Below are 20,908 nucleotides of genomic sequence, written 5' to 3'. Positions count from 1 at the left end.
GAGACATTTGAAACCCCACCTCTTTAAGGAACACCTGGGATAGGATAAAGTAATCCTTCTACCCCCCCCCCCCCCCAAAAAAAAAAAAAAAAAAAAAAGTATAATTGTAAAGTGGTTATCCCACTGGCTATAGGGTGTTTGTAGTCGCTCTGGATAAGAGCATCTGCTAAATGACGTAAATGTGCCCTTGAGCAAGGCACTTAACCCTAATTGCTCCTGTAAGTCGCTCTGGATAAGAGCGTCTGCTAAATGACTAAAATGTAAATGTAAATTACTTGGTTCTGAAAACCCCCTGGTCCAACCTCTCTCTCTTCATTACTTGGTTATGAAAACCCCCTGGTCCAACCTCTCTCTCTTCATTACTTGGTTATGAAAACCCCCTGGTCCAACCTCTCTCTCTTCATTACCTGGTTATGAAAACCCCCTGGTCCAACCTCTCTCTCTTCATTACTTGGTTCTGAAAACCCCCTGGTCCAACCTCTCTCTCTTCATTACTTGGTTATGAAAACCCCCTGGTCCAACCTCTCTCTCTTCATTACTTGGTTATGAAAACCCCCTGGTCCAACCTCTCTCTCTTCATTACTTGGTTATGAAAACCCCCTGGTCCAAATCACTGGCTCTAACCTCTCTCTCTTCATTACTATTATGAAAACCCCCTACACATTTGAATGCGTGTTGACTCACATCCACACCAAGGTCCAGGAGGTACTTGACCACACTGATCATTCCACTGGAGGCTGCAGAGTGGAGAGGGGTGTAGGCCTTCTTGTTTTTACAGGACACCTCTGATCCATGAGAGGCCAGCAGTTTCACCACCTCAATGTGCCCTATGGTAGAGAGAGAGGGGGAGGGATAAATAGAGAGAGAGAGAGAGAGAGAGAGAGAGAGAGAGAGAGAGAGAGAGAGAGAGAGAGAGAGAGAGAGAGAGAGAGAGAGAGAGAGAGAGAGGGGAGGGAGATAGTAAGGGGGTTAAGAGAGAAACAGAGATACAAACACAGAGAGATAGGCAGAGAGAGGGAGAGATAGATTAGTTTACAGTGGTACACAGCACCATAAGCAACACCTACATCATGTTAGTACAACTGAAAACATCTAATCAACCTACTTAGTACATGATTCTGACATAATAACACACTAGACGTGGCTCATACAGCTGAGCTGTGAGACTAACACACAGTCCATTCATTCATTCATTCATTGGTATAAAGGACATTAGTCAGAATGTAAATGATGTGGTAAACTCATCACCCATGTAAGCAGCCCAGTGGATTGCTCGGCGATCCTTCTTGTCAAAGGCATTAATGTTGGCTCCTCTGGAGAGAAGCAGCCTCACCATCTAACAGGGAGAGGAGAGAGAAACAAAACACAGGTTGAGGAAAACTAAACAGCAAAATCCGCTAAATCTGGCTTCAAAGCCTTCCCTTTAAAATTATATATTTTGTATTCACAATGAATGAAAGATAACATGTAAAGACATGGTACATTTCTCCCCTTTTAGTCCCCCTTTGACCTCCCCCTCCCCCCAGAATGCCTCCAAACACATTTAAAAAGAAAGGGAAAGTAATTGAGTTACATGTCAGAAAACAAAACAAAAGTATACAACAACGTTACTTCAAGCAAAAATGTAATAGCCTAACAATTTCAGGTGATTAAGTGATTTTATAGGCCTATATAGCAGTAATCTCAAGGTGGGGCCAAGAGTACTAATCTGGAGGAAGTGTTTGGAGCTGTTCAAAATAGGATATCATCGGGTCCCAGGAGGAATAAAATGAGTTGGTTGACCCTCGAATGGTAACTTCATTTTTTCTCATTTTAGGAACAGCTTCAGATCTTTGAGCCAAAGAGAGGCTAAGGAGGATTGATAGATTTCCAATCCAATAAAATCCTTCTGCGGGCTAACATGGAGGCAAAGGCAATGGCATCTAGCTGTCTATTGGTCAGAGAAGGATTGTTGTTTGGTACTCCAAAAATAGCAATTTCTGCACTAGGCTGCAACTTTATATCAAATGCTTCAGAAAGGGTTTTAAATAGTGGACAAATAATCTGCCAGACGGGGACAGGACCAGAACATGTGGGTCAAGTCCGCCAAGGAGCTTTTACACCTGTCACATGTACCATCAATATTTGGGTAGAATTTGGACAATCTGGCCTTACTGAAATGGATACGGTAAAGTACCTTAAACTGTATAAGGCTGAGCCGGGCACAAGAGGAGCTTCCATTTACCCTCAGTAAGGCATTTCACACTCAGATCGGATTTTATTAAAAGCCTCCTCTGAACAAACTCAAGCATACAACTAGGGCTGTGATGGTCATGGAACTTCAGGTGTCGGTGATTGGCGTGTCTTATGTACGTGGTCATCGACAAAACTGACAGCTGACAGGGGGGCGGGACGGACATTAGCAAAGGAAAACATTAGCGCGTTTAGGCCAGTCTTGCTCTCAAGTTTGGGGAAGCTAATTTTCTCCATGAAAAATATCAAGCATTCCATGCATCATCACATTTGCAAACTTATTTAAAAAAAAAAAAATTGTTCACCTTTATTTAACCAGGTAAGCCAGTTGAGAACAAGTTCTCATTTACAACTGCGACCTGGCCAAGATAAAGCAAAGCAGTGCGATAAAAACAACACAGAGTTACATTTGGGGTAAAAAAACATAAAGTCAAAAATACAACAGAAAATATATATACAGTGTGTGCAAATGTAGCAAGTTATGGAGGTAAGGCAATAAATAGGCTATAGTGCAAAATAATTACAATAGTATTAACACTGGAATGCTAGATGTGCAAGAGATTATGTGCAAATAGAGATACCGGGGTGCAAAAGAGCAAAATAAATAACAATATAGGGATGAGGTAGTTGGGTGGGCTAATTTCAGATGGGCTGTGTACAGGTGCAGTGATCGGTAAGGTGCTCTGACAACTGATGCTTAAAGTTAGTGAGGGAGATAAGAGTCTCCAGCTTCAGAGATTTTTGCAATTCGTTCCAGTCATTGGCAGCAGAGAACTGGAAGGAATGGCGGCCAAAGGAGGTGTTGGCTTTGGGAATGACCAGTGAGATATACCTGCTGGAGCGCAGACTACGGGTGGGTGCTGCTATGGTGACCAATGAGCTAAGATAAGGCGGGGATTTGCCTAGCAGTGATTTATAGATGGCCTGGAGCCAGTGGGTTTGACGACGAACATGTAGTGAGGACCAGCCAACAAGAGCGTACAGGTCACAGTGGTGGGTAGTGTATGGGGCTTTGGAGACAAAACGGATGGCACTGTGATAGACTACATCCAGTTTGCTGAGTAGAGTGTTGGAGGCTATTTTGTAAATGACATCGCCGAAGTCAAGGATCGGTAGGATAGTCAGTTTTACGAGGGCATGTTTGGCAGCATGAGTGAAGGAGGCTTTGTTTGCGAAATAGGAAGCCGATTCTAGATTTAACTTTGGATTGGAGATTCTTTATGTGAGTCTGGAAGGAGAGTTTACAGTCTAAACAGACACCTAGGTATTTGTAGTTGTCCACATACTCTAGGTCATACCCGTCGAGAGTGGTGATTCTAGTCGGGTGGGCGGGTGCCAGCAGCGTTCGATTGAAAAGCATACATTTAGTTTTACTAGTGTTTAAGAGCAGTTGGAGGCTACTGAAGGAGTGTTGTATGGCATTGAAGCTCGTTTGGAGGTTTGTTAACACAGTGTCCAATGAAGGGCCAGATGTATACAAAATGGTGTCGTCTGCGTAGAGGTGGATCTGAGAGTCACCAGCAGCAAGAGCGACATCATTGATATACACGGAGAAAAGTGTCGGCCCAAGAATTGAACCCTGTGGCACCCCCATAGAGACTGCCATAGGTCCAGACAACAGGCCCTCCGATTTGACACACTGAACTCTATCTGAGAAGTAGTTGGTGAACCAGGCGAGGCAGTCATTTGAGAAACCAAGGCTATTTAGTCTGCCAATAAGAATGCGGTGGTTGACAGAGTCGAAAGCCTTGGCCAGGTCGATGAAGACGGCTGCACAGTACTGTCTATTATCAATTGCGGTTATAATATCGTTTAGGACCTTGAGCGTGGCTGAAGTGCACCCATGACCAGCTCGGAACTTATGTAAAATAGCTGACTATTCCTAATGTGATTAGTAAATTGGATAGTCATAATTTAGGCTAATAATATAACTCAATCACAGGCTGTTCAATGCAGCGGGTGGTGGAGTAGGTTTCTTTTCACTGAAAAATGTGGCCTTTTATTATTTTAAAATCACGCAATTCTACTACACTTTATATGACTAGAGAGATTAGCAGAATCTTTTTCAACACGACTTTCAAGTGGCACTGACCCAGTGATAAAGACAGTGAATATGCACACTCACCGGGGATATAGCCGATGCCAATAATACTGTTCCCTCAATTAAGTTGAGGATTTTGATCATTAAAAAGACATTAGTATTTTCATCTTCTTCTCTTTGAAGCAATAAGCCAATTGCTTTCCAAACTGTTTTCCCTCCATTGTATTTTGAAAAATTGCGATATGCCTGGTTGAGCCTCTCTTTCACTGACATTCACAACTCAACAGTCATCTATTTGGAAGCCTATTCGCCGCACCCGCTGCCTTCCGACAGGCTACGCGATTTAAAACAATCCAGAAGAAGCTAATGATCATGCTTTCTGGTATAGTATACACACGTAACATGTAGGATTCCCAGAATATGTTCTATATTCTCATTATTAACTCATTATAATCAGTGGTTTAATTAGAGTATGATTGGCTAAATAAAACAATGGGCCTATGGTAATGCAACATTAAGTGATTCAAGGAAACTAGCCTATTTTGTTTGTTTATTTGCTCGGGCATCTGAATTACAATTATTCATGAACAATAATTTTGCATAGCTTATTCTTTTAACATTGAATAGCCTATAAATGGTTATTACAGCTTAGTTATTAAAACTTCATTTCTCACAAGAATGAGGTTGTGAATTGGGAGGTTCAGCTCGGTCTGGGCCTTACTAGGTCCCTCTTTTAAATCGCCAGCTCTGCTAAAAAGTGCCCACCAGAGTTCTACATAGGCCTAGAACACGGCCTGTGCTCTGGCTTCACATTGATGGTGACAGCGAGATGGAGATTGTGGCCAAAGCAATTTAGCCAAGGCCAGTTCAGTTGCCTCACTTCAGCCACAATGTTGGCCCTGTTGTCTGTGGCGATACAGGACATTAGATTTTCGTCAAGGGCCCAGTCAAGGAATTCCGGAATGTAGGTTGTTTCCAAACAGTTGGATTTCAGTGTCCAGTCTTTCGTCAGATAGTGCACTGTTAGGTTCATGTAAGGAGTCATATTTACACTTGACCACATGTCCATATTCAGTGCAAAAATAAACAAATCTACGTCCTTTAGCTCTGCCTTGTCACGGTGCTGTGTATGGGTGTGGTGTAGAATCAGGCGCAGGCAGCAGAGGGTAAGTCCAACAAGACTTTACTGAGCACGAAAATTAATCCAAAACAGCCCGGAGGCAAAAGACGCACACAGGCGTAAAATACAAGCGCACACACAGGTGCGTAAATCTCTCCTCACAAAACGAGGAGGAAGCTCAGGAAAAATAGCGTACCGACACGGGTAGCGCAACCACGACACGAACAATCACACACAACACAAACCTAACAACAAGGAAACTAAATAGGGTGCTAAATGAGACCTAACACAAAACAGGTGTGACTAACAGACAAAACCAAACAAACAAGAAACATCGAGCGGTGGCAGCTAGAACTCCGGAGACGACGACCGGCGAAACCTGCCCGAACAAGGAGGAGGAGCCGCCTCGGCCGAAACCGTGACATGCCTGAACCTCCCCCTTCACCTTGTTGAACAAGGTAGGGACCGCTGTTTGAGACAAATACTTTCTCCCCGGTAACTCGTATAGTCTGTCAAATTTCCAGAGCATTTATTTGAAGGCGGGTTTCTCCACCGTTCGTAAAGGCACCATTCCTATGACTAAATAACGAGTTCCAGTGTCTGGCAGTGCTCGCCACTTATCGGTGTCCCGTTTGTGGTGCTGGAATTCTTAGTAGGTAGCCTATGGGTTTTGCGCATATTCTGCAAACAGGCTGGCCAAGTCATCTGGTTCTCCATCGTCGTTAGGTGTGAAACTGAAATGTGCCCAAACAGGTTGTTATGTTTTTTTTTTTGCTATGAGAGCCATCTTTTTCACCTCACTCCTCTGATCTACTGTAACAATGAAAAAGGTCAGAGGTGAAGGTCAGAGGTCAGAGGCTACCCACCCACCCCCAGCCTGTAGGCTATAGATCTAGAGGTACTATAGTTACCCCCGGTCCCCACTTTTCACCTCAACCCCCCCCCTCCCCCTCTTCAATTAACCTGAATTGACCTTCAAAGATTCTCTCCTATTCGCGCATAGAGCAGATTTGGTGATTGCGGTGCATCAAAAGATAGTCCATCTATTAAACTGTCTATATCTCCTCCAACTAAGTCAGCAAAACAATACCATATAATCAATAGTTAACACTCCCGCTATGGATAAAGTATATCTACATTAAAATAAAGGTGATAAAACATTTTATGGAGAGAAAATCATACTTCTTTTTGGTTTTGACGGTAATTTTATTTTCATGGTGTTCTTCATCCAAAACCGTCAATGTCACGGTTATCCAATTACCGTCACAGCCCTACATTCAACCATTGTAAGTAATCGGATGCACAGTAAGCTCAACATGGGGATAGGACAGGTATAAAGTGTAGACTACAGTGTGTAATCATGTCCATGCTAATTGCTAACCTCCTGGTGTCCACTGAAGGCTGCATGGTGCAGCGCCGTGCGCCCGGCCCGGTCTGACACGTTCACGTTGCTGAGGAGAGGGACCAGGGCCTCGGCACAGCGGACTGCCTTATTGGCCGCAGCGATGTGGAGCGGCGTTTGCCAGTTCTTGTCCCTGGCGTTCACATCAGCAGAGTGTTTCAATAACACCTGGACAGCCTCCTACAGGAACACAGTTCAAATAATAATAATAATATGCCATTAACAGACGCTTTTATCCAAAGCAACTTACAGTCGTGCGTGCATACATTTTTGTGTATGGGTGGTCCCGGGGATCGAACCCACTACCTTGGCGTTACAAGCGCCGTGCTCTACCAGCTGAGCTACAGAGGACCACAGTCCAAAGTCGAACAAATCATGTTCAACTTTGTTTAAAGTGCATTTAAAAATCACAACACACTTAACAGTCAAACACATATGCACAGGAGTGTGTGTGAGGGCTGACAGTATCACTACACGTACCTCACTGCAGGAAGCCAAGGCCCGGTGCAGAGGAGTGAGCCACTTGTTGTCTTTGGCATTTACTCTGGCTCCTGGGACACAGACAGAAAAACAGGTGACAGACCGACAGGGGGACAGACCGACAGGGGACACATTCAGTGCCTAACAACACACTATACAATACAAGTAAAATGATATACAACATAATTCTGACAAAATAAATGACATACCTGTACACGAAGAGACAACACACAATAGCTTAGCCCTTGGTCCAGCCACAGCTCTCGGGCACCTGCGTGAGCACATAGAAACTCACTGTCTAATCAGAGACTTCAACACATTAGTTCCCACAATGACTTCATCAACCTGCCCATCAACAATAAGCACTGGGACTACATAACAGAAGCCATAAAGTTGCATTTTTAAGTCACACATGCCCACTGGGCTAGTTTGTTCCCACCACAACCCACCAGGATGATGTCTGAAGGAGCTAGAAAGTTCCCCTCTACCACTCCTGCCTCCCTCAACTGAGGTACAATATCTGCGCGCAGAGTAGTAGCCATGGACCCACTATCTAACATCCCCTTCAGCTCAACTTTATCCTGTACTAGCACAGTGGTGTAAAACAAACTGTCATTCTGAGTAATTCTCATTGTGTTCTGAAAAATGACTGTGTTGTTCTTGGGTACTGACTCACAAAAGTAAGAATAAACAGATTGGATATCATCATCAGTGGAGGAAAAATAAGAATGCCCCACATTGCCCTCCTCAGAACGGAGGCTTTCTAGTTTTCCTGAGACCTGCCAGTCTGTCCACATCCAGGGTTCTGTCGCTGCCCAGCCTCACTACAGTCAAAGCTCATGTGGCCCGGAGAAAAGCACTTGACGCACAGCTGGTGCATCTGACAGTGAGCTTTGGTCCAGTGATTAGTGCTTCCACAGTCAGCGCACTCATGCTGACGTTTGTGGAACTGTTTACGGGGCCCTCTACATTTAACATGTTTAAGTCATTTAGCAGACGCTTTTATCCCGAGCGACTTACAGTTAGTGCATACGTTATTTTTATTTTTTCATACCCCCCGTGGGAATCGAACCCACAACCCTGGCGTTGCAAACACCATGCACTACGAACTGAGCCGGCCATTCCCTCCACTACCCTAGGCGACGCTGGTCCAATTGTGCGCCGCCCCATGGGTCTCCCGGTCGCGGCCGGCTACGACAGAGCCTGGATTCAAACCAGGATCTCTAGTGGCACAGCTAGCACTGCGATGTAGTGCATTAGACCACTGTGCCACTCACAGACTGAGTATTGCTGAGTATTGCTGACCAGAGCCTTCTCTAACAAAGTCAAAATTGTATTTAATGTCCCACCCTCAGATACAGATGATGCCTGGTCTGGTTCACGGCCACATTGAGAAAAAGATGACACATTAGGTATTTTCACAGGACCCACTCCCTCCTGAGGGCAGTCAAAAACAGCAGCAACCTGCTGTGAAAGTTGTGTTCTACATGCTTTACGTTCCCTTAACAGTTCATCCAACCGATCCTGTACCTCACTGGCTGTCCAGTCACGAATGGGTTTGCTCTTGAACACTTGGGCCAACTCTTTATCAGGACAGTTCCGTACAAACATGACTGCCAACTCTGAGCACTGATTGGGTAAGGTCCTGCCCTCACTCACAAGGTACTGTTCGGCTGCCTCTGCAGCTTTGTTAAGACTAATCCAGAAATCTATTGGACCCTCATTAGCATATGGTTTGATTGAATAGAAATCAGCTAATGGCATACCTGAGCAGACAGTATCCCCAAAGTGTTGCTTGAAAACACTGAACACCGCCTTAACATCTGTGACAAGGTTGTTACGCTTCCAGACTTTGGTCACATCACGTGCCCTCCCCATGAGCCTAGACATCACCTCCCCAACATTCCCAGACCCAGTGTAACCCCTCTTCTCTAGGTAGACTTCCATTAACTCCTCCCACTCCAGGACAGAGTACTTATCTGAGCCATCACCCCTAAAAAGAGGTGGAGCACTAACATCTGACTTCACAACCAGATTCAGCTTGGACGCATCAATAAAGGTTGACCCACACTGCTCAGGCAGGGGAAACTGCTGGGGTTGGTGAGGGGGACGGGCAGGAGAAAGACTTGAAACCCCAGGCTGCAGTAAACTCGCTCTGATAGATTCTCCTATCTCTGAACCAATCTGCTTAATAAGGTCACTAAGCTGACTCGGAGGCGTCCCATTATCACCGAGTACTGTGGATGATGGTACATCAAAAGACAGAGGTGGGATACCCTGGTCAGGTGGAACAAACAGCCTACCCCTCCCAGTGCTTGCAAACTCAGGACTAGCAAACGCTCTACTCCCAGGAGCTGAATGTACAATTGGTGTAAATGGAAGGACACCCCTCCCTCTACCCACACTAAAATCCACAGCATAACACGTCTTATGGATTTGAGAATCTTCCATGGCTCAACAGAGCACTAAAATACAATGTAATTTAGTGCATTCAAATACCAAAAAAAATTAATGCAATAAACAAATTCATCCAAAACATACAAATAAGCACGAATACCTGTATCTAATGAATATGCTACATTCACTTTAACTGTTTACAGTATATATTCACTTACAGTAAGCCATCAACAAATTCACATGCGCAGGTCGTGCACCTCATCCACATGCACAGCTCCGGCGGTCGGCTTGCCACAGGACACTGCCACAACTGGAATTCTGATGGTTGGATAATTTTTATTCGACCTGCACACGAAGAGACAACACACAATATGTTAGCTCTTGGTGCAGCCACAGCTCTCGGGCACCTTGCTAGTTGAAGGTCAGGCAAAAATGAACAGGTGCTGCATGCACACATTCAGTGCCTAACAACACACTATACAATACAAGTAAAATGATATACAACATAATTCTGACAAAATAAATGACATACCTGTACACGAAGAGACAACACACAATAGCTTAGCCCTTGGTGCAGCCACAGCTCTCGGGCACCTGCGTGAGCACATAGAAACTCACTCAAACACTGACCCAAATACTCCCGAGTTACAATAGGTACCCTAATTAGCGAGCTCGGTGAAAGTTGTTAACATACATCTTTATATTGTCCACATTGTAACAAAACCTGTAGTTGCGTAACAGCACTTTGTGTAACTTTACCACAGTTTTATATCGACAAATTACGGCGCCAAGGACAACATACCTTGCTAGTTGAAGGTCAGGCAAAAGAGAACAATAAGAGGGTACATAAATACAGATAACCCGCGATGGACCAAACCAAAATATACACAACTTTTACAATTAGGTGTATTTGCAATATAGATACATAAAAATGTTTGTACACCAAAAAATAACATTAGCTATGCAGCTGTAATTAAATAAAGAAACCACATTGAATTATTATTATTATTAACTTATTAACATCCCCTCTTGACCTGGCCTACTTGAACTGTCCTTGTGTGCAATTTGGTGCATAATCTAGGGGAACAACATCACACTACTACACATATAATTCAAGTCATACCTTTATTGTCATTCATGCTCTTATTTTTAACCTAGTAGTTTTGCAAAAGTGTAACCTGCGTCAATTCTAGGAAATATTGGAATAACGTGCTTAAGAGGAGCCCTGACACGCACAACAGGATAACACAACTACCACATTTTCAATTGACAATCATTGATTTAAATGGATGTGGTCAATAGATTTGTATAGGCATATATACTAATTTAATTTAACTTGTAAGCCAAGGTTGGATTAGTAGGTCTATGCAACATGCACCTGGATAACCGCGTCATGAATCGGAACGGGCTCCAACGTCCTCATATACACATTATGACAAAATAAAGATCTTAATATTTCACGAAATAAAGACATAGAAGAAAACAGGTTCTAGAAACTCAATTTCTCCATGGCAATAGAATGTAAACATGTAAATTGCGCCAAACATATCCAAATATCGCCTACAACTCAATTCTCAGCGCAGCATATTGGACGACTCCACAGGCATTGATCATTCGCGACTTTAAGTCATTCCTGTTATCTCTAGAGCATCCCGTATATTTATAGCGCTGCATTTCGTCCCCCTCTGACCATGGATAGGGTTGGGAGCATTCCTGAGTTCACTTATGGTCCCACTAAGGTAATCTTAGGAGATATTCCTTTTGGCATACTGTAAATGCCTGTGCATAATGTACCTAATAAAGCATAATTGTTTTAATTATCTTCAAAGGAATTCTGTAGAAGCAGCCTTTATTTTCAGACTCTGCAGGCCTGCTGGGAGGAAGCATATTACAATAAACAGGTAAGATTCATCCCACAAAAAAAGTAACCACAGAAAAAAAGAGATAGATTTAATCCCAAAACAAGAGTTTTATTTCAAGACAGTTTAGAGAAGATGGTCATAAGAGTTTTTAATATGACTTGCAAATTGTGAGACATGAGCAGTTGTGAAATGAGGCCCTTCTGAAAGCACATTATATGGTCTTTAGTGGCACGGTCTCACACCTTACCTCATCTTGCAGAAGAAGTTCATGGTCCACTATCTGCTGCTCCAGAGTCGAGGCCAGGTCTCGCCCCATGTCACCATGGAGCACATGAGCGACTGGCTGGTGTCTCAGGGCAAAAAATCCCTTAGGGAGAGGTGAGTTCCACGTCAGCTCTCACCTTCACTGCCATTCTCTGTCACCAGCAGCACTCCAGGAGGTGTGGGTAAAATAAACAACAGATCAATAGGAAGCCAGGAAAGTTGAAATGCTTTGTGTTTTATTTGAAGGGTGTGGAAGGAAACCCTGGAGGAGGGGAACGAACTCGCTCGGCTGGTAAGAGAATGAGAGTTAGAGACTTAGACTATCAGTCAGTGAGCTCCTTTCTAGCCTTTCAACAACTAGTCAGTACAGCAGAATATATCTGTTGTGAAATTACACTAATGGGACTTCCTGTTTCCTACGGCAGACCTGGGAAGTAAACACCTGCCTAAAAATGATTGACATGGAGCACAAGGCTGTCTGCAAGCTCCGCCGCTCTATGCACACCACCTCTCCAGCTGGCGCTGACATGTGAGTTCCATGTATTGCCCTGCATACAGCTTGCTCCATTCATCTACACATCTGGAGCTATGCAGAAAATAACTAGGGCAGTGTTCTCTGTGTGAACATTGCACATCGTTTAGCGTTCTCTGCTGCTTTTTGTTGATTTCAGCGACCCCAAGGTCCACATCATCGTGGAGAGAGCTGTGAGGAGCATTCTGGACAAGCTGTCCAATAAGACCTGTAGCAACCTGCTCAGCCCATCCCAGGTGGTGGTGGAGCTGGTGCCCAGGATCCTCCTGGCCCTGTGGCTTCAGCCAGAGGAAGGCCATTCAGATCACCCCATCCTCCTAAGCGGGATGGCTGTGAGTATGGTGGTGGCCGTAGGGGAGAAGCTCTCCAACACGTTGAAGGCCTCTTCTCCTCACACCCCTTTCTCCCGGGCTGCTGCTTTTGACTCTGTGAGGTCGATCCTCGGGAGAATCAGCCAGTCCTTCTCCCTGGATGACCTCAAGACCCCTTTTTTTATGAGCTCTGTCTGTGCCTTTGTGGCGGACGAGGTGAAAAGCTACTTCCAGCCTACTGCAGACACCCTGCGAGTTCCCCCTGTCCTAGTGGTGGCCTTCTCCGCCACACTACCAGCTGATATCCAAGCAGGTGAGTAGCACTCATAGAAAGCACTCTGACAGATGCCTTTTGTCATGACATCCTGGTGCCTTGTAGTAGTAGAGCCAATCAGGATTTTAATTGTCACCCCTAACACAGATGCAGACCAGGCTTCTTCCCAGCTGGAGGTTGTGGAAATCCCCCATAACACAGAGGCAGACCCAGCTTCTTCCCACCCGGAGGTTGTGGACATCACCCCTAACACAGAGAAAGACCCGGCTTCTGCCCACCTGGAGGTTGAGGGATTCACCCCTAACACAGAGTTTGACCCAGCTTCTCCCCACCTAGATGTTGTTGACATCACCCGTAGCAGAGAGGAAGACCCGGCTTCTTCCCACATAGTGGTTTTGGACATCACCCCTAACACAGAGGCACACCTGGCTTCTTCCCACCTGGAGGTTGCTGACAAAACCCGTAGCACAGAGGCAGACCCAGTATCTTACCACCTGGAAGTTGAGGACATCACCCCTAACACAGAGGCACACCTGGCTTCTTCCCATCAGGAGCTTGTGGACATCACCCCAAACACAGAGGCAGACCCGGGTTCTTCCCACCTAGAGATTGCGGTCATCAACCCTAACAAAGAGGCACACCTGGCTTCTTCCCACATGGAGGTTGTGAACGTCACCCCTAACACAGAGGCTGAGACGGCTTCTACCCACCTGAAGTTTGTGGACATCACCCCTAACACAGAGTCAGACCCTGCTTCTTCCCACCGTATGGTTGTTGACATCACCCATAACTCAGAGGCAGACCCAGCATCTTCCCACCTGGAGGTTGTGGACATCACCCCTAACACAGAGGCAGACCCGGCTTCTTCTCACCTGGAGGTTGTGGACATCACCCCTAACAAAGAGGCACACCTTGCTTCTTCCCACCTGGAGGTTGTGGACATCACCCCTAACAAAGAGGCACACCTGGCTTCTTCCCACAAGGAGCTTGTGGACATCACCCCTAACACAGAGGCTGAGACGGCTTCTACCCACCTGAAGTTTGTGGTCATCACCCCTAACACAGAGTTAGACCCGGCTTCTTCCTATCAGGAGGTTGTGGAAACCACCCCTAACACAGAGACAGATCCGGCTTCTTCCCACCTGGAGCTTGTGGACATCACCCCAAACACAGAGGCAGACCCGGCTTCTTCCCACCTAGAGATTGCGGACATCAATTCTAACAAAGAGGCACACCTGGCATCTTCCCACCTGGAGGTTGTGGACATCACCCCAAACACAGAGGCAGATCCTGCTTCTCCCCACCTGGAGTTTGTGGACATCACCCCTAACACAGATGCAGACCCGGTTTCTTCCCACCTAGAGGTTGTGGACATCACCCCAAACACAGAGGCAGATCCTGCTTCTTCCCACCTGGAGCTTGTGGACCTCACCCCTAACACAGATGCATACCCTGCTTCTTCACTCTTGGAGGTTGTGGACGTCACACCTGAAGAAAAGCCTCTCATGGTGGCCGTCTACGCCACTCTGCCATCTGACATCCAAGCAGGTGAGTAAGACTTATAGAAAGCACTCTGACAGGTGCCGTTCATCATGATAACATGTCAAGTGTTGGTCCCATGTTTCATGAGCTGAAATAAAAGATCCCATTCAACTGGCCAGTGTTTAGAACCTACGGTTTGCATTTATTTACATTCTGTCCTGCTTTTGTCCCTTTCCAGAGGATGTTGCTGTGGTCACCCTGGACGTCACCCCACACGTCACCAAGGACGTGACCCTGGATGTTCCATGCAGGGCGAGGAAAGGGGCAGTCCAGCGTTTTTTTTGCAGGCTTTGGAGGGCAGTGTGCTGCTGCGCTTGCCACAAGGAAGAGGAGGAACAATATTAATTATTCATTAGACCAGAAACAGGATTGAACCATAGACCATTAAATTCTTTGCATTATAGTTGCCTTCAATTCTGATTTTCTTCTGTTTAATTCTTAATTAATTTCAGAACATTTCTCTAAACTTTGTGGAGTAGGTTGTATAAATAAGTGGGAAACATCCCAATCGCAATTTTAATGCTTTTAATAATTAACTTATTACATTTTTTTTAGATGTATTATTTGACAAAAAAGTGGAGGGCGCGACAAAAAAACTTTAATCATCATAGAAAACTCTTGCTCACTATTAAAAATGCATTGTTTTATTTAAGCAAGGTTAAAAGATTAACGTTTCGGTCTAGTCTATGACGATATGCAAGTTGTGTTTGCCCAGTTAAAGGGCGACCCAGACTCACCCTGGTTCTTGAGGGTTGCAGACACTGAATAATTATCATTTGAAATAAATGGCACTTTTCAAGTCTTGACTAAAAATCTTTAATGAATATGAATTTAAATACAATTGACTTGAGGATCAGAGCAGGCAGGCTGACTGGCTTGCCCTGAAGGCCCTCTGCCTCTACCTCTGTGTGGTTAATCTCAGCCAAGAGGTTGTATGGGTTGTCTGTCTCTCTCTGGGTGTGAATCACTATCACTATGACCTCTCGCTCCGCCTGCCCGTTGGCCTGATTAGAAAGCTTCCCCTCTCATTCCTTGCTCACAGGAGCAGGGGTGATGGCATCCGGGGTAACCTCCTCCTCTCCTGTATCTAACCCATCTTTCTGGCTGTGAGTTCGACTGAGGTCACTCGTTCTCTCTCCCAGGGTGTTGGATAGTTTCTCCTCCTCTGTGTCTTGTGTATTTTCTACATTGTAGAATAATAGTGAAGACATCAAAACTATTAAATAACACATATGGCATCATGTAGTAACCAAAAACGTGTTACACATATCAAAATATGTTTGAGATGTGAGATTCTTCAAAGTAGCCACCCTTTGCCTTGATCACAGCTTTGTACATACAGAATAATACGAAATGTTCTGAGACCAGGTTGCGCTTTCACCTCCCCCGGTAAGAGGGGAATAAGGCAACCTCAGAGTTACATTCAAGGATACTTTATTGACACACACGGATGAAATGGACATGGAAAGGTAGTGGAATGATAGTGGTCCTGTAATGGACAGATAACAGGGGTAATGAATATGCACAATAACTGATAGCACAAGTAGAGCAACAACGCTATTAACAAAGGAAGGGCTGTATTAATGGCATAATGCTACCTGCGGAGTATTACACAACACAGTAAAACACAGAGAGGCAACTTACAATAGGCAATGGTAGTAAATATAAAGAACAACAAGTAAGAATGATATACATGTTACAAACTCACTTTGTGCACGTACACTATCCCACGGTATATCTGTGCATTCAAATTGTCATCGATAAATGCAATTGTGTTCATTGTCTGTAGCTTATGCCTGCCCATACCATAACCCCACTGCCACCATGGAGCATTCACAACGTTGACATCAGCCAACAGCTCGCCCATACGCTGCTTTACAAGTGGTCTGAAGTCGTGAGGCCAGTTAGAAGTACTGCCAAATTCTCTAAAGCCGCCTTGGCTTATGGTTGAGAAATTAACATAAACATATCTGTTAACAGCTCTGGTGGACATTCCTGCAGTCCGTAAGCCAATTGCACGCTGCCTCAAAACTTGAAACATCTGTGCATTGTGTTGTGTGACAAAACTGCACATTTTAGAGTGGCATTTTATTATCCTCAGCACAAGGTGCACCTGTGTAATTATCATGCTGTTTAATCAGCTTCTTGATATGCCATATTTGTCAGGTGGATGGATTATCTTGGCAAAGGAGAAATGCTCGCTTACAGGGATGAAAACAAATTTGTGCACACAATTTGAGAAAAATAAGCTTTTTGTGCGAACAAAATATTTCACGCTTTTATTTCAGCTCATGAAACATGGGACCAACACTTTACATATTGCGTTAATATTTTTGTTCAGTGTAGTTATTAGGTTGGGAGAATGGGATCCTATCTGGGCTAGCTAAAGCCAACTTCATGGTTAGTAGTATGACAGAGAAAAAATAACAAGACAAATTTAAACATCACAAATCTGAGGGGGCAGGTGACCCTGTGCCCCCTTTGGGCATGACGTCTCTGCTATCAACCACATCATTCTGTCTCCGTGAATATTCAAAACAGACACATTCATTCAGGTCTGGTACAGTTCCTACCATATAGATCAGGGATGGACAATTCCTGTCCTTGGGGGCCGGAGTGGTGTCACACTTTTTCCGCACACTCTAGGAGCTCAGATGCAATAATTTAATAACCTAATAACCAAAGTTTCGACAGACAAGCTGTCTTCATCAGGGTATCCTGACGTTGGTTATTAAGTTATTAAATTATTGCATCTGAGCTCCTAGAGTGTGCGGCTCTCCTTTTCTTTTTCAAGTGTTCTACTCCGATAGCCAGCATCTCGCCTAAATAGGTGTGCGTTTCTTTCGCCTCCATATTAATCTGGTACTGGTCCTACCATATAGATCAGGCATGGACAATTCCAGTCCTTGGGGGTCGGAGTGGTGTCACACTTTTTCCCCATCCCTAGCAAACACAGCTGATTAAACGTATTGCATTCTAAACTGAAGCCCATGAGTAATTGATTATTAGAGTCAAATGTGTTAGCTGGGGCTGGGGAACAAGTGTAACACCAATCAGGTCCCGAGGACTGGAGTTGCCCATCCCTGATATAGATGCTCTGTTTGCACACATCGAGGGATGTGGTGACAGTGGAGACAAGGGAACACACATGAACAGCTTTGTCCTTTTAGAAGGTCGTCATAATCCTTACATAAATATGATGTGTATGCAAGAAATGCAGAGCCACTTCCAAAAACATATTGACAGAGTCTAGTATCTAGTAATCTAATCAATTAGTTTTCAACCCCTTTGTTATGGCAAGCCTAAATAATCTCAGGAGTAAAAATGTGCTTAACAAGTCACATAATCAGTTAGATGGACTCACTATGTGTGCAATAATAGTGATTTTCAAATGACTACATAATCTCTGTACCCCACACATACAATTATCTATAAGGTCCCTCAGTCCAGCAGTGAATTTGAAACATAGATTCAACCACAAAGACCAGGGAGGTTTTCCAATGCCTCGCAAAGTAGGGCACCTTTTGGTAGATGGGTACAATTAAAGCAGACATTGAATATTCCTTTGAGCATGGTGAAGGTATTAATTACGCTTTGGATGGTGTATTAATACACCCAGTCACTACAAAAATACAGGCGTCCTTCCTAACTCAGCTGCAGGAGAGGAAGGAAAACTATCAGGGATTTCACCATGAGGCCAATGGTGGCTTTAAAACAGTTAGAAAGTTTAATGGCTTTGATAGGAGAAAACTGAGGATGAATCATCAACATTGTAGTTACTCCACAATACTAACCTAATTGACAGAGTATGCACTCACTAACTGTAAGTCGCTCTGGATAAGAGCGTCTGCTAAATGACTAAAATGTAAATGTAAAAGAAGGAAACCTTACATGCATTGTGTTTGCAATAAGGCACTAAAGTAAAACTGCAAATAATGTGGCAAAGAAATTAACTTTATGTCCTGAATACAAAGTGTAATGTTTGGGGCAAATCCAACACAACACATCACTGAGTACCACTCTTCATATTTCCAAGCATGGTGGTGGCTGCATCATGTTATGGGTATGCATGTCATTGGCAAGGACTAGAGACTTTTTTAGGATAAAAAGAAACAGAATAGAGCTAAGTACAGTCAGAATCCTAGAGGAAAACCTGGTTCAGTCTGCTTTCCAACAGACACTGGGAGACAAATTCCCTCTTCAGCAGGACAATAACCTAAAACACAAGGCCAAATATTCACTGGAGTTGCTTACCAAGATGACATTGAATGTTCCTGAGTGGCTTAGTTACAGTTTTGACTTAATTTGGCTTGAAAACTTATGGCAAAAAAAAAAAATGGCTGTCTATATAATGTATATTGCATATATTTTACAATCCAGTTGTGCAAAGCTCTTGGAGACTTACCCAGAAAGACACAGCTTTAATCGACTCAGGGGTGTGAATACTTATATAAATGAGATATTTCTGTATTTCATTTCCAATACATTTGCAAAAATTTCAAAAACGTGTTTTCACTTTGTCATTATGGGGTATTGTATGTAGCTGCGTGAGAGAAAATATTATAATTGAATCCATTTTGAATTCAGGCTGTAAGAAAACAACATGTGGAATAAGTTAAGGGGTATGAATACTTTCTGAATGTACTGTATATCTGCAAGAAAATGATAAATATGTGAATGTTTGAAAGGGGGTCATATAAACATTGCCTTATTTATATTTTTACAGACAATATTAAGTGAATTCTGTCTGAAATAGTCATGCTATAATGGGCATAGTTTCTCAGACCAAATTTCCATTCTGGCTGAAACAAAGCAATCTGATCATGCTCCAGTCAAATATAGCTATAGGGAATGCCTATACATTGTCCAATCTCCTTCCACACATTGATTTCATTCTTCGCATCTTTATTCAGAAACAAACAAACTTGAAATTAAGTGCTGTTTCAGTGTCTTGTTGCAGGTTGTGCAATGTTCAAAAGTGTGTGTGATATTAGCATTAACTTGTGTGTGTGGTGTCAAGTGTGGATGGTCCTATGTATGCAAATAGCCGAGATTGGATATTTCAGCACCATGGACAGCAGCGACATTGGGATAGCGAGATCTGTAATTCAGCAACACATGACACTGGATAGCGGCTGTCTCAGGTGAACTTGGCATTGGGAAAATCCCATCTAATAGGAAACGAGGCATAGGAGGCAAAAAGACTGAAGGAGAAGACTCCCACAGGAACTCTATGCTTAACTGTTCTGCCACATTCATTTCAAATGTTACATTTTTCGATTTGTAAATAAAAGGGAACACATCTGCAAATAATGTAAATTGACTTTTCTAACTACACTGTACAGCTTTAGTGTGTCTGTGTGTCATAGGTACAACTGCAAGCAATTCGCTTCTCAAATCCTTCTCAAATGTCTGTTTAATGTGAGAAACTAAATTAAAAACAACCGTTAGACTAATACAATGCGTACTGTCACAAATTATTACTATTCCCAACAAGACAACGAAGTGATGGTCTTTACCCACCATGGAGACTTATAAAGTCTACTTCCCCCCCACCAAAAGTTCCCACGCAGAGCGATGTTGTTTACTACATCATTATGCATATGCAGCGTGGTTCGTTCTGCGTTGTGTACTTTTAATTAGGACACTGCCACAACTGGAATTCTGATGGTTGGATAATTTTTATTCGACCTGCACACGAAGAGACAAAAAAATGATGTTAGCCCTTGGTGCAGCCACAGCTCTCGGGCACCTTGCTAGTTGAAGGTCAGGCAAAAGAGAACAGGTGCTGCATAAACACATTCAGTGCCTAACAACACACTATACAATACAAGTAAAATGATATTCAACATAATTCTGACAAAATAAATGACATACCTGTACACGAAGAGACAACACACAATAGGTTAGCCCTTGGTGCAGCCACAGCTCTCGGGCACCTGCGTGAGCACATAGAAACTCACTCAAACACTGACCCAAATACTCCCGAGTTACAATAGGTACCCAAATTAGCGAGCTTGGTGAAAGTTGTTAACATAAATCTTTATATTGTCCACATTGTAACAAAACCTATAGTTGCGTAACAGCACTTTGTGTAACTTTACCACAGTTTTATATTGACAAATTACGGCGCCAAGGACAACATACCTTGCTAGTTGAAGGACAGGCAAAAGAGAACAATAAGAGGGTACATAAATACAGATAACCCGCGATGGACCAAACCAAAATATACACAACTTTTACAATTAGGTGTATTTACAATATAGATATATAAAAATGTTTGTACACCAAAAAATTACATTAGCTATGCAGCTGTAATTAAATAAAAACCACATTGAATTAATATTATTATTATTATTATTATTAACTTATTAACATCCCCTCTTGACCTGGCCTAGTTGAACTGTCCTTGTGTGCAATTTGGTGCATAATCTAGGGGAACAACATCACA

At 43.6% G+C, this 20,908-nt stretch overlaps 1 pseudogene across 1 annotated transcript in view; it reads right to left on the bottom strand.

Moving 5' to 3' along the window:
• LOC311122309 (2-hydroxyacyl-CoA lyase 1-like) overlaps positions 1 to 20,908 on the bottom strand; it is a 69,849-nt pseudogene that overhangs the window by 36,068 nt on the left and 12,873 nt on the right. Inside the window, exon 9 of the transcript in view lies at positions 6,846 to 6,975. The product of the transcript in view is annotated as a 2-hydroxyacyl-CoA lyase 1-like (transcript). The remainder of the gene's footprint in view (positions 1 to 6,845; positions 6,976 to 20,908) is intronic.

The sequence above is a fragment of the Coregonus lavaretus genome (assembly GCF_964263955.1).
Source record: "Coregonus lavaretus genome assembly, contig: HAP1_SCAFFOLD_1663, whole genome shotgun sequence".
In the NCBI taxonomy this organism is placed as follows: domain Eukaryota; kingdom Metazoa; phylum Chordata; class Actinopteri; order Salmoniformes; family Salmonidae; genus Coregonus; species Coregonus lavaretus.
The sequence above is the reverse complement of the archived record's forward strand: the minus strand, read 5'-3'. Positions and strand labels throughout refer to the sequence as shown.